A 15,066-nucleotide genomic window follows, 5' to 3' on the forward strand; every position below is an offset into this window, starting at 1 on the left:
CCTCAGCGTCCTGTGTACACAATCTTGTATACTACTGCTGGTGTCATCCGACGGCACTAAGCACACCTCAGCATCCTGTGTGCGCAATCTTGTGTACAACCGCTAGTGTCATCCCGGTGGTACAGAGCGCACCTCAGCATCTTCTTGCCAAGTCTTTCAGCTCTCAAGGCTGCTACACAGCCCAGGGGCTGCTTCACAGCGCAAAGGCTGCTCAGCAGCCCAGAGGCTGCTACCGGCCCAGAGGCCGCATCTCAACTTATTGGTCCTCAGGCCACAACCAGCCAGGCTGCTACTGGCCCAAAGGCCGCATGTCATCTTACTGCCCCTTAGGCCGCAACCAGCCAGGGCTGCTACCGGCCCAAAGGCCACATCTCATCTTACTGGCCCACAGGCCACAGCCAACCAAGGCACTTCCTGTCCTCAAGGCTGATACAAAGCCGCATCAAGCCAAGGTATACCAGCTCTCAAGGCTGTTGCGGGACTAATACGCTATTGTCTGACCTGAGCCTTAACATTATCACCGGCCACGCATACAGTATACATTTATATTGTTTCAGGGTATTGTGATCCTCTATCTTGGACCCCAGTCAGAAACTGGCTCAGATTCTGACTGGCCAGATCCCGATACTGACACAAAAAGTGCAGGAACTTTCTCTCCATGTGGAGGAGACTCGTGGTACCACTGCTCCCACTATTGTGGAGTCAAAACTTAAATGCCTGACCAGTTCTCCGGAAGCTGGAAGGATTTTCTGAACTTTAGAGAGAGCTGTAAGCTCAACATCAGACTCCAGCCCAGGTCCTTGGGTTCTCAGACCCAACAAGTATGCATTATTATTTCCTTACTTCAGGGCAATCCACAAACCTGGGCCTTTGGGCTTCCTTCATCCAGTCCGGCCCTACAGAGAGTTGAGGCATTATTTTCTGCTTTATGTTGCTCTACAATGACCCGGATAAGGCGGCCATGGCAGAGGCAAGTCTTATGTCACTGTAGCAGGAGAATAGAGCTGCGTAAGATTATTGTACAGAGTTTCGCTAGTGGGCTGTATATGCAGGATGGAACGATCCAGCCTTGCAAAGTCAGTTTTGTTGGGGTTTATCAGACGAAATTAAGGATATTCTGGTCCAGTGTCCTGCCCCAAGTTCCCTGGATGACCTCAAGAGCTTGGCAATTCATGTCGACCGATGGCTCCAGGAATGCAGAGTGGAGAAGAAGTTACCTTCTCAAACCCCTCAATCTCCATTGTGGATGGCTCCATCTGACTCAGATGAACCTATGCAGCTGGGAGCATTTCGTCTTATGCCCGAAGAGAAACTGAGGAGACGCTCGGGTTTATGTCTGTACTGTAGTGGTAGAGGTCATGTGGCTCAACTTTGTCCTCTGAAGTCGGGAAAAGGCAAGGTCTACAGTAGGTGAACTAGGGGAGGTACATCTAGGTCTTGCATCCGTCTCCCCAGAAAATTCTGTCCTGATAACCACAGTTATTCATCTTTCCAACACGCAGGTCTCCGTCCCTGCATTTGTCAACAGTGGTGCAGGGGATAATTTCATGGACTTGTCCTTCTTCCAGACTTTGGGTCGGACCCTGCTGTCATTATCCACTCCTGTGTTGGTGATTAGACTGGATGAGACCAGTCTTTCTGAGCCCCCAGTGCTTTTCCGGACTCCTCCTTTGCAGCTGTCGGTTGGTGTCCTACATCGTGAGGAACTTTTGTTTCTTCTCCTGCAGTGTCCTTTGGATCTGGTGGTCTTGGGGTTACCCTGGTTGAAGAAGCATAACCCCATGATCCAGTGGCAGACCGGTGAAATTCTCTAATGGGATACATCATGCTTCTTTCAATGTCTGTCCTGGCCTATTCGTCTGGCTGCTGCTGCTGTCGCTTCATCCATTCCGGCTCCATATCGTGACCTAGCCGAAGTTTTCTCTAAGAAAAATGCTGATGTCCTGCCACCATCCCTTTGACTGCGCCATTGATTTGTTACCCAGTGCCAGGCTTCCAAATGACCGATTATATGCCTTGCCCATTCCAGAGGGATAAAGCCATGCAGGACTATATTGAGGAGGCTCTGGACAAAGGCTTCATTTGTCCATCCAAATCCCCAGTGGGAGCGGGGGTCTTCTTCGTCGAGAAGAAGGACGGATCTCTCCGACCCTGCATTGACTTCGTGGACTGAACAAAATCACAGTCAAGAATGCATATCCCTTGCTGCTCATCTTGGTGCTCTTTGATCAACTGCGTGAGGCATCCATCTTCTCTAAGATTCATCTCAGAGGCGCATACAACCTCATTCACATCGGAGAAGAACTATGATGTGGGCAACCGGGAGCTGTTGGTGATTAAGTGGGCCTTTGAGGACTGGAGGCATTGGTTGGAGGGGGCTAACTATGTGGTGACAGTTCTCACTGATCACAAAAACCTGGCCTACATTGAGACGGTGAAAAGGTTGAACACGAGGCAGGCACAATGGGCCCTTTTCTTCACCTGCTTTAATTATGTAATTTTGTTTTGACCTGGGTCCAAGAATATTAAAGCAGATGCCCTGTCTCGAAGCTTCTCTGTCTGTGAACCTCCCAGGGTTTCGGGAAAAGTCTATCATTCTGGCTTCCAGGATCCATTGTGCGGTCACCTGGACCCTGGCAGATTCTCTCAGGGCTTGTCAAGCTGAAGCTCCTCTTAGTATGCCATCAGGTCTGCTGTTTGTTCCTGAGAGACTTTGTAAAGTGGTGTTGAAGGACTTTTATTCCTCCAAGACAGGGGTCATCTTGGCATTTCTAGAACAATTGAACTTTTGACTCGATCTGTGTGGCGGCAGTCAATGTCGAGAGACACTTGGGAGTTTGTCCTGGCCTGTGATGTATGTTCTAGAATTAAGACCCATAGGACTAGTCCGCAAGGTCTGTTGTGTCCTCTTCCAACGCCCTCGAAACCATGGACCCACATTGTGATGGACTTTGTCGTTGGACCTTCCTGTGTCTTCTCGTTGTACGGTCATCTGGACCATCGTAGACCATTTTTCCAAAATGGTGCATTGCATCACTCTGGCCAAGTTACCATCTGCCAAGGAGTTATCTGCACTGTTCTTACAGCATGTCTTCATGCTCCATTGGCTTCCGGTGGATATTGTCTCAGTCGGGGGACGCAATTTGTTGCTCAGTCCTGGAGGTGCTTTTGTGCGGAACTCGGCATCAATGTCAGCCTGTCATCGGGTTACCACCCACAGTCTAATGGGCAGAAGGAGCGGGCCAGTCAGTCCCTGGAACAGTACCTCCGCTGTTTCATCTTAAAGTGCCAAGACAATTGGGCTTCACTGTTGTCCTTTGCAGAATTTGCCTATAACAACTCCTGCCATTCTGCTTCCTCCGTCTCTCCCTTCAACTGCAACTCTGGGGCCCAGCCTTGGAGCAATTCTTTTGAGCCTTTTTATAACCAGAACACCTTCTTATTCATCCGTTTCTAGGCTGCGGTGAGTTTGGAGGAAGGGGCATCAGTCTCTGCTTGAGGCATCAGGTCCAGGGGCGGATTGGGCCACCGAGATGCCGGGCCAGTTCCCACTGGGCCAATCCATTTGGCCACGGACGCCCTTCATTGATTGACCCCCCTCTCCCACGGACTTCCGCTCCCCCATCCCACTGCCACGATTGGAGCTCAGCTCCGACCGGGCAGCTGCACAGCTTCTGCTCAAGTGCAGCAGTGTGCGCTCAGAGGTTAGAAGAAAAAAAGGCAGACGGGAGACCTGCTGCCCATAAGCCTCTGCGGAGACGGGGCCGTCAGTCACCACTGACGGCTCCGCCTCCAGCCCCCTGCGGCCCTCCTCCAGCCTCCGTCCTGCAGAGAGGTCACACTACACACAGTGCACAGATGCAGCAGCACAGTGTTTGTGGCAAGCAGCTAAATCATTGGAGGTGCTGCCAGCGGCTGAAAGCAGTGGCGGATCGCATTGAGTATATTCTGCCCACTCCCCCTAAACATAAACTGCTTCCCCCCTCCTGGCCAATGTGACATACACTCTTACCCCCACCCCAGCTACATGTACTACCGACCCAATCATGATCCCCCCCACCTAATAAGTATAATATGATATATAAAACAAATATGGTTGTCATACCCATATGAACCCTCTGCACAGATACATGTATTACCCACCTGATCCTGACACCCACCCTAGACCAATTAAATATAATATATAAAATAAATTGTTTATTTGTCATGCGCATATAACCCCCATATCCTGATACATGTACTACCTGCCCGATCCTGATCCCCCCACCCCAATAAATGTAATATATACTGTAATAAATGTAAGTTTACTTGTCATGCCCATATAACCCCCCTGCTCAGGTACATGTATTATCCCTCCCCAACCCCCCCCTCCGCCATAATAGATATAATATATAACATAAATATAAGTTTGTTTGTCATGCCCAGTGAAGTGATAATGTAATATAAGAGAGCAGTACTACCTGCCCGACTCCCCCAGCTCTACAGACATATACTAAACAACCTTGCCCCCCCCTGATCCCATAGACCTAAACTCCTTCTTACGTCCCCACCCTCTCCCCAGCTCAAGAGACATACACTACCTGCCCTACTACCACACCCCACCTCTCTGGCCCCAGGGACATACACTACCTCCCGGCCCTCTAGGCACCGTCTCCCCCCATCCCAGGTTACATACAATGGTACTGCTGCCAGCCTGGGCACCACAGTGATCACAATAAACTGCAATGCCCAACAGCTCTTGTACCAGGATCTATACTGCTGAACACACATCACTCTTGGGGGGCAGATCCAAGCATGTCAGCAAGTACTTCAGACAGGTCAGTCTTTTGTAGGGGACTGGGGCAATTATGTATTATCTTTTCCTGTTGTGGCCAATGTGTTTATTATTTTTCTTGTGGGTGCCAGTGTGTTATTATTTTCATGTGGGGGAGTGTACTTGTTTTTTTTTTGTTTTTTTTCCCTGTGGGGGCCAATGTGTTTTTTTATGTTGGTGGCCAATGTGTTTTATTTTTTTGTTGTGGGTGCCAGTGTATTTTTTTTCCCTGTGAGTCAAAATTTTTTTGTGTTTGCCAACGCAACGGCAGCAAAGATGCAAGGAAGGCCGCAACTGTGTTCAACTCAGAATCAGGCCCTTGAGGGATCCTGTCCCCCTCAACAGACCACACCTACTCAACAGACTCCACCCCACTCAGGGCTGCTTCCATTAAATTTCCCGGGCTGGTTTTCCATCCCAATCCGCCCTGATCAGGTCGGTTCAAAGTGTGGGCTGATAAGCATCAAAGGCCCTGTTATTTCAAAATAGGAGACTTGGGGCCAAATGTAATAGGTAGTCTGTTTTAGTAACAGTACAAACTTGCACTTTCTCGCACTTTTAAATAGTGCGAGTTTGTACTGAAACTCGCAAATTCAATAGCCTGCGAACTTTTCAGCTCAAGGCTACTGCATTTGCGAGTTTAGGCGAGTTTAGGACTATGTAAACTGACACCTTTTAATGCAAGTAGCATTAAACGGTGCGAGTCTTAGAAAAGCCATCACAGATCAGTGAGATTTGTGATGGCTTCTGTGTGTGTGTGTAAAAAAAAAAACGTGCATCCCCTCCCCAAAAGCATAACCAGCCCCGGGCTTTATAAAGCCTGTTCTGGTTCTAAAACTACAGGGGCCAAATTGCGTAGGGGGCCCCTGTATATTAAGAACCAGCACAGGGCTTTGTTGAGCTGGTTCTGGAAAATCAGGGGACAAAACGAGTAGGGGTCCCCTGAAAATTCCAGAACCAGCTCCGAACTCTTTCTAGCGGGGGTACACACATACCTTTGCTCAGTCCGGCATGGATCGGGTTTTTTGCGTTTTTTTATTTTAACCCCTGGATTTCCTACTTGGACAAGTGGACGTGATCTACGCATAGGAGAGGTGAGTATGGATTTTTTTTTCAGGTGCACCCATACATGGTGTATGTTTATTTACGTATTTCTTTAGTTGTGGAACTACAAGTGCCAGCGGGCCCGTAATGCCCCGCATGCTGGTATTTGTGGTTCTCCAAATACCTGCATGCAGGGAAGGCTTGCTGGTACTTGTGGTTCTACAACTAAAGACAATATGGAAACTTCATTTTTACACTTTACACTAACACTATCAACCCGGCACCCACGGCCATAGTGTGCCGGGGATAGCCCCGGGCTATCAGTCTAGGCCTGGGGTGCCCTGGAGAGGGGTAACCCTTTATTGGGGGGGTACCCAACTCCCCAGGGATCCCCGGCCTGGACTGACTAGCGGTCAGGGATAATGCTTTGGCCGGGGAAGCCGGTGAAAGGTTTTCCCTGGCTGTGGCATTATCCCCCCGCTAGAAAGAGTTCGGTGCTGGTTCTGGAACTTTCAGGGGACCCCTACTCGTTTTGTCCCCTGATTTTCCAGAACCAGGACCAGCTCAACAAAGCCCTGTGCTGGTTCTTAATATACAGGGGCCCCCTACGCATTTTGGCCCCTGTATTTTTAGAACCAGAACAGGCTTTATAAAGCCCGGGGCTGGTTATGCTTTTGGGGAGGGGGTGCATGTCATTTTAAAACATTTAACATAAGTACACACAGAAACATGTACATATCTCATGGATATGTGCATGTTTCAGTGTTAATCTGACCTGCTCAGGATATACTCGCTAGCCTGAAGCAGGTCTATTATTTGGGGACTTTTGGTAATCTTTTTTTTGCGAGTCTGAAACAGACACTCTATTACATTGGGCGAGTTGATTGTTTTCAATGTGAAAACATCTGGATGCGAGTTTGAGAATGGAGAGTTTTAGTAACTCGGAAAAATGTGAGTTTTAGTGAACAGACACCCTATTACATTGGATAGTTGTGAAAAATTGCGAGTTTAGCACCAAACTCGCAATTTACCAAAACAGACTACCTATTACATTTGGCCCTTGGTCTGTCTGTCAAGTAGAAATATTAATCTACGTCAGAGGTCACAAAAATTGGGGCCCAAGTTCATTGGCTCATTTTGTATTATTGCTGAAGCGAATCATATGGCCTTTCGACTGAGATTACCGAGGACTCTTAGGATCAATAATACCTTTCATTGCTCCCAGCTGAAACAGGTGTTTCTTTCCTCCAAGTTCCTCGTAGACATCTGATCAGACCTCCACCTGTGTTCGTCCTGGGGCATGGAGAAGATCCTAGACTCCAGAATTTCCTTGTGATCTCAACAGTTTCTGGTCCACTGGAAGGGGTTTGGACAAGAGGAGTGTTCCTGGATCCCAGAAAACTTTTTGCATGCTCCTGCCCTGAAAAAAGATTCCGCTTGGACTTTCCAGGCAAACCAGGGTTTAGGTAACCCCTCGTCAAGGGGGGGGGGTACTGTCACAAGCCACCGCACTGCTAATTCTGTGCGAGGTGAACGCCGGGCCAGCGTTTGCTGAAGCTCCACCTACCTCCTGTCATTCATTCTGGGATCAGCCCGGATTGGCTCCTGCGTCCATGACCTTCTCCTGTGAACGCTGCTTCGATGCCGGTGATAGCATTTCACATGTTTCCGGTTCTAGCGTGGTCTCCTGTATTCAGTCAAGTTACCTGTATCCAGTCAGCTTCATTGTTCCTGTCGTTTGTGTCATCTAGGCGACACGGTCCGCATTTGTACTACCTGCTGCTTGTGTCATCTTGATGGCATGGTCTGCATTCCTGCCTCCTTCCACTTGTGTCATCCAGGCAGCATAGACTGCACTCAGTGTCCAGAGTGTGCAGTCCTGTGGCTTGTGTCAACTCAGCGACACAGGTCACATGTCAGAGTACACGATCTTGTGTACTACAACTAGTGTCACCCTGGCGGTACTAAGCGCACCTCAGCATCCATTGTACACAACCTTGTGTATTACCGGTGGTGTCATCCCGGCGGCACCTAGTGCACCTCAGCGTCTTGTGTATGCAATCTTGTGTATAATTGCTAGTGTCATCCCGGCGGCACAGAGCACACCTCAGCGTCTTCTTGCCAAGTCTTTCAGCTCTCAAGGCTGCTACACAGCCCAGAGGCTGCTACTCCACTCAGTGACTAATATTTCAACCCAGAGGCGGCATCAAGCCAAGGTTTTCCAGCCCTCAAGGCTGCTACTCAGTCCAGAGGCTGCTACTGGCCCAGAGGCCACATCTCAATTTATTGGCCCTCATGCCACAACCAGCCAGGGCTGCTACCGGCCCAAAGGCCGGATCTCATCTTACTGGCCCACAGGCCACAGCCAACCAAGGCATTTCCAGCCCTCAAGGCTGCTACATGGCCGCATCAAGCCAAGGTATACCAGCCCTCAAGGCTGTTGCGGGACTAATACCCTATTGTCTGACCTGAGCCTTAACAGTGTCTTAATATGCAGAGTGGCGTTATTAACGCCGCACTTGTGGACATTTTGGTAGGAAGACCATCGGCCACAACATTATCATAAATTCACAGTAATGTTTGTAGCAAAAGATGCAATGGTGGCTGCAACTGCGTCAACTTACAGTGAATCTGACCCAGTGTTTGCCCTGGCACAGTCCATGGAGTCTAATATCAGCAGTAGCATATTGCTTAGTAGCCAGTTGGGTATAATAGATTTACATTAAAAAGGTCGATACTGTATAGGTCAACACCAGTTGGTTGACAGTCAATAGATCAACAGATACAAAAGGTCAACACCTTTTGTACCTGTCGACCTTTTGTGCCTGTCGACCTAAACCCATGTTGATATTTTGTGTGCCAATCTGTTTTTATTTACAGACAGGAGGGGTAATATACTCTGCAGTGACATTTCCTGATTATAGCTGACACAGCAACAGAACATCTGATGTAAAGACCACTACTCCTCAAATATAAGGACCATAATATGTATATGTTGGAGAAGGTGATCTACACACCCACTAATTTGCTGTAATTATATTTTGGCCAGAGTGACACCAGACACATTCCTGCCATATACAGTAGCTAGGATCGAGTGAAAGTGTTCTCAATAGAACTGCATGCATGTTACTAGCAGACATTTAACCTGAGCACATAAATGTATCACTGGGTCTGACATCTGCCTGTGGTCATGAATAAGTATCAAGAAGAATTTTCCCTGAGAGTAACTATCAGTGTGAAAAGTGAAAAAATTCTCAAGTGCTCTAAACATTATTTGCTTTAATATAGTAATATCTAAGCACCCATGAGAATATTATACACCTGAAACACTATACAATTTTCTGTCAGATATCTGTCCAATCTGGCTGGTTGGAATGGAAAACTATTAATGCATGGGAGCAAATGACAGTCGATCATATGGTTTTAAACACTGAAAAAAGGACAAATAAATTTGTTCAAATTGGTTAAATTTGTGTGTTTTAACCAATTTGTCTGAACAACCATTTTTGGCTGTTTTCCAGTGTTTGTGAGCAAATGGACGATTGTCATTTGCTCCCATACATTACCAGGTTTTCATTCCAACCAGTCAGATTGGACAGATACAGTATCTGACAGAAAATTGTATAGTGGATGGCCAGACTGATACTTGTACCAGGGCCGGATTAAGGCTTGGGGGGGCCCCAGGGCAACTAAATTGCGGGGGACCCTTCAAGCCATATGGAGCTTCCCCCTAAGCCATCTGCCCTCCCACCCTCAAAGCCACCGCCGCTGACTTACCTGAATGCTCGCGTGCAGGCTTGACCTCCTCCCGGCAGAGCTGCTCCATGGTCCTCTCAACGGCGTCGCGGATGTAATTTGTCACGTGGCGCCGGTGAGAAGACTCGGGAGCCGCTCTGCGCTGTATGCAGCGGCACTGACTGTGCCGCTTCATACATTAATAGCGAATCGCGGCAGTGAGCCTCATTACAGGAACAGGTGTCACACTGACCTTGTGTGGGGGCCCCTCTGTGTGTGGGGGCCCAGGGACGATCGCCCCTGTCGCCCCTCCTTTAATCCGGCCCTGACTTCTACACTGTCTTAGCAGTCTACAACTGCAGTGTGATAATCTACTGAATCTAACACAAATTGTGTTAAAGTGTGTGCCAGATCTGTAGATGGTTTCTATAACACAGATTGTTAAAAAACACAGGGTTTACTGGTTATTGTAGAAGGATACTGCAGGCAGATATACACTATTTGTACTTATAACAGAGATGAGTCACTGCTGAGAGCAGCAGAATGACCAGCAGTGGAGACTGATTCCAGCTGCACAGAGATCAGCATCTTTGTAACAGAAGGAATAGTTACAATGTGTAGTTGCATGACAGTTTCATTCTAGTTATCATTCTCACTTGTAGATTCCTCTTATTTCATCCCCAGCATCTCCTGTCCTCCCCTATCTCTTCCCTGGCCCTTCCACAAGAGGCTAATTCCCCTTTTTTGGGAGCATTATGTCCCTTTGAAAAATGAGGGGGGTAAATACCCTATACTTGAGATGTCCGTGTCCATGTTAAGGTCAGACCTGTTGTAATACACTTTATGTACTGCAGCCCCAGTCCAACAACACTGCACTCTTGAACAACTACAACACTGCACTCTTGAACAGCAGAGAAGAACAGAGCACATCTGTTATGTACACTCTACACAGCCGGAGTGAAAATGGCGCTGATCACCAGGACCTTTATAGGATCCAAAACCCGTGGGAATCCAACAGTGGTAGGATGACATTATGCCTCGTTTTTTGGATCCGAGTCAGGTGGGAAAACCCGAGCCGGACTTAGATCCAACTCGGAATTGCAATGTTCGGGTGGGTCCGGTTCTTGGAGGACCAGACCAGCTCATCTCTAGTAGCCTGTGTGGTTTATAAAGGGCTTTGATTTTGGTGATTTAGTGGTGATATTTAAAGTGGCAAATGTTTAAATCCAGGTTAATTTTCTATTTAAAGTTGCTGCTTTAAATTTCTTAGCTAAATCGACAAAATGTCTGCACTTTCCAAATAATGAAGGCTTTTGGTCATATGTGTTAGTACTGTACCAATCAGGTTGATATATTTCTATAACCAATCTATTCATGCTTCATAATAAATTTGTGAAGTTATTACATTTCATTACATTTCTTCCTGCATACATTTTGTCATGCAAGACACTTTGCTCTGCTCTCAGTCAGCCTCACTGCTTGCACTATATCATTTAAATTCAAGTACAGTTAGCCAATACATGTGTAATGTACCTGGGTTGAACGACTTATCTGGAGCACTACTGCACTAAGAACATTCCTCTATGCATATCTGTGACAGCTTTACTCTGCTACTACTATCTGCTGTCACCATACTACTTTGCTGCTACTATCTGCTTTCATCATATTACTCTGCTACTATTGTCTGCTGTCACCATACTACTCTGCTACTATCTGCTGTCACCATACTACTCTGCTACTACTATCTGCTGTCACCGTATTACTCTGCTACTATTATCTGCTGTCATCATACTATTCTGCTACTACTATCTGCTGTCACCATAAAACTTGCAACTACTATCTGCTGTCACCATAATACTCTGCTACTATCTGCTGTCACCATACTACTCTGCTACTACTATATGCTGTCAACATAATACTCTGCTACTACTTTCTGCTGTCACTATACTACTCTGCTACTGCTATCTGCTTTCATCATATTACTCTGCTACTACTATCTGCTGTCACCATACTACTTTGCTACTACTATCTGCTGTCACCATACTACTCTGCTATTGTTGTCTGCTGTCACCATACTACTCTGCTACTACTATCTGCTGTCACCATACTACTCTGCTACTATCTGCTGTCACCATACTACTCTGCTACTACTATCTGCTGTCACCGTATTACTGTGCTACTACTATCTGCTCTCACCATACTACTCTGCTACTACTATCTGCTGTCACCATAATACTCTGCTACTATCTGCTGTCACCATACTACTCTGCTACTACTATGCTGTCACCGTATTACTCTGCTACTACTATCTGCTGTCACCATACTACTTGCAACTACTATCTGCTGTCACCATAATACCCTGCTACTATCTGCTGTCACCATACTACTCTGCTACTACTATCTGCTGTCACCATACTACTCTGCTACTATTTTCTGCTGTCACCATACTACTCTGCTACTGCTATCTGCTGACACCATATTACTCTGCTACTACTATCTACTGTCACCATACTAATCTGCTAATACTATCTGCTGTCACCATACTACTCTGCTACTATCTGCTGTCACCATACTACTCTGCTACTACTATCTGCTGTCACCGTATTACTCTGCTACTATTATCTGCTGTCACCATACTATTCTGCTACTACTATCTGCTGTCACCATACTACTTGCAACTACTATCTGCTGTCACCATAATACTCTGCTACTATCTGCTGTCACCATACTACTCTGCTACTACTATATGCTGTCAACATACTACTATGCTACTACTTTCTGCTGTCACTATACTACTCTGCTACTGCTATCTGCTTTCATCATATTACTCTGCTACTACTATCTGCTGTCACCATACTATTTTGCTACTACTATCTGCTTTCATCATATTACTCTGCTACTACTATCTGCTGTCACCATTCTACTCTGCTATTACTGTCTGCTGTCACCATACTACTCTGCTACTACTATCTGCTGTCACCATACTACTCTGCTACTACTATCTGCTGTCACCATATTACTCTGCTAGTATTATCTGCTGTCACTATACTATTCTGCTACTACTATCTGCTGTCACCATACTACTTGCAACTACTATCTGCTGTCACCATAATACTCTGCTATTATCTGCTGTCACCATACTACTCTGCTACTACTATCTGCTGTCACCATACTACTCTGCTACTACTTTCTGCTGTCACCATACTACTCTGCTACTACTATCTGCTGTCACCATACTACTCTGCTAATACTATCTGCTGTCACCATACTACTCTGCTAACACAGACCGCCGAGCACACATACCTAGGATCCTGGATCAACTTAAGGCTGCAGTACTTACTTTTCAGCCTGAACAATGTGCCAGGATTGGATGGCTGAAGTGCAATATCTGTTACAGAATAGGGGAATGTCAAATGTGCCCTAATCCAGTAATTCTAGATGCCATCAGTAGGTATCATCTTAAAGTAGAAAGTGTCCCATCCCTAGTGGCGTCCCTTCCCGCTGTCACACCCAGTGTGGGGAGGGTAGTAGTGCGCGGGGCAAAGCAGTGCCGGAATAAGGGGGCATGGCCTCGTGAGCGATGGCATGGTCTTGTGGGTAGGGGGCATGGCCTTACTGGCCGTACCCCCATTTTAGTTACTCACGGGGCCCCTGGAGGGGTCCAGTCTATGTGCAGTGCCGGCACCCCCTCAGTGTCAGGAGCCGAGTGCTGCACTGTAGCTCCTGTCACTGAGGAGGAGTCAGCACTTTGATGTCACCCCTCGACGGGTGACACCCGGGTGCAGCCCGCTCCCCTGCACCCCCCTTATGACACCACTGCCCATACCCATATGCAACGGAATGGGGGAGGCACCAGTCAATGTTCTTGGAAGAGCAGGCAGAGCTGGCGGGTACTAGGACCTGCCACGGCTCTCACAGCAGGTCCAACTTACATCATGCGCTACTTAATATGTGCTGCTATGCTGCGGGTCTCTCTCCTCTGGGGTCCATTAGCCACGGATGTTCCCCAGGCTCCCCGGACCCTGCTACAGCCACTAGGGCTGGCTACTTATGCTATACCACCACTAATTCGGTGCCCCCTGTTCTCACAGTGAGTTTAGAGCTTAATGGTTAATTCTGCACTAGATTCACTATAATGACAAGCAAAGCCTGTATGCTCCAAGTTTTCACTGTATACAGTAGCTCCTGCTTGTGAGATCCCTGCATTACTACTGTTTAACCCTTGAATCAGGTAGGTGGTGTGGTGGGTTACTCCAGCTGCTCCTCATGAGGCAACTTTCAGGCGCCAAAGTGATATCTTGGCTTCCCCCCGTCCTAAAAATCTGTTGAGCAGAAATGTTTGTGCACTTTGGTGTGGACACAGGTGTGTAAGTTTGTTTTCACCACTGTGAAATAAGTGTAATCTCAATGCATTAACTTGGCCACCTCAGGCATCCACAAGAATTTCATTGTCCAAATGTAAACTTTATAATTAGCATAAGGACTGTGGGGTCGATTCAGACCTGGACGCTAAGACGCGATCGCTCGCATCCAAAAGGGGCCGAGTATGCAAATTCCGCGATCGCACTGTCTGGTATAAGGACACCCTCTATGTCTTAGAGAGCGACGGCAGAGTGAGCGCATGCCGGTATAATTAAAACGCCCACTTTTCTTACTTAGCACACGTCATCTACAAATTTTAGCCACACATTTGGTTCTCTTTACCATTCCGCTGCCAAGTACAGAACATGTTAAAGTGTCTTAGCCTAATGGCAGCTCAACACTCCCAAACTGAGCCTGGGTGCCCAGTGGTAATTTCTTTCAATCATAATTTCAAAAGAACTGTATCTTTGTGAGTTAATCTATCATATTGATGGGGAGATGTACCAAGCCTTGGAGAGCGAAAAAGTGAAGAAGTTATCCAAAGCACCCAATCAGCTCCTACCTGTCATTTATCTAGCACAGTCTCTGAAATGACAGAAGCTGATTGGTTGCTTTGGGCAACTTCTCCATTTTATCTATTTCCAAGACTTGATACATGTCTACCTGTGTATTATCTTACTATGCATGTTCAGAAGTTTATGTGTAAATACAAATTGTTCAATGAAAAGGTTATCTAATATTATTTAATACACTGAGTGGACATTGGTATAGTTTACTGAAACAGAGTTTGAAGAGATGTACACATAGAACACTGTGCACTGGAACCGTTATACGTGTATGACAGTGCACTGGAACAGTTATACTGTACATATATAACACAAAAACACTATGCAGATATAAACAGATGAAGGGCAGCCTATTTTCTCTTTAATATATGAGGTGTAGACTCAGAGAGGAACGGAAACATTGACAGGAAATTTGTCATAAAGCTGTTTTTGTGACAGGAAGAAAGATAGCAAGGAAACTGAGAGACACAGAACGGCATGGAGATTGAAAGATAAAATGAAGGTGATAGTTCCGCATTGACCTAAAGGTAATAGTGCCACACAGAT

At 46.8% G+C, this 15,066-nt stretch overlaps 1 protein-coding gene across 2 annotated transcripts in view; it reads left to right on the forward strand.

Annotated features, from left to right (window-relative positions):
* IL2RG (interleukin 2 receptor subunit gamma) overlaps positions 1-15,066 on the forward strand; it is a 97,989-nt gene that overhangs the window by 15,216 nt on the left and 67,707 nt on the right. Inside the window, exons 1-2 of one of the 2 annotated variants that reach the window (XM_088445470.1) lie at positions 10,563-10,612; positions 14,959-15,047. The exons of the other annotated variant lie outside the window; for it this stretch is intronic. The gene's annotated coding sequence lies outside the window, so the exon portion shown is untranslated. Of the gene's footprint in view, positions 1-10,562; positions 10,613-14,958; positions 15,048-15,066 lie in introns of those variants that run through there. 2 annotated transcript variants of the gene reach the window in all.

The sequence above is a fragment of the Taudactylus pleione genome, unplaced genomic scaffold (assembly GCF_031769625.1).
Source record: "Taudactylus pleione unplaced genomic scaffold, aTauple2 ptg000381l, whole genome shotgun sequence".
Taxonomy (NCBI): Eukaryota; Metazoa; Chordata; class Amphibia; order Anura; family Myobatrachidae; genus Taudactylus; species Taudactylus pleione.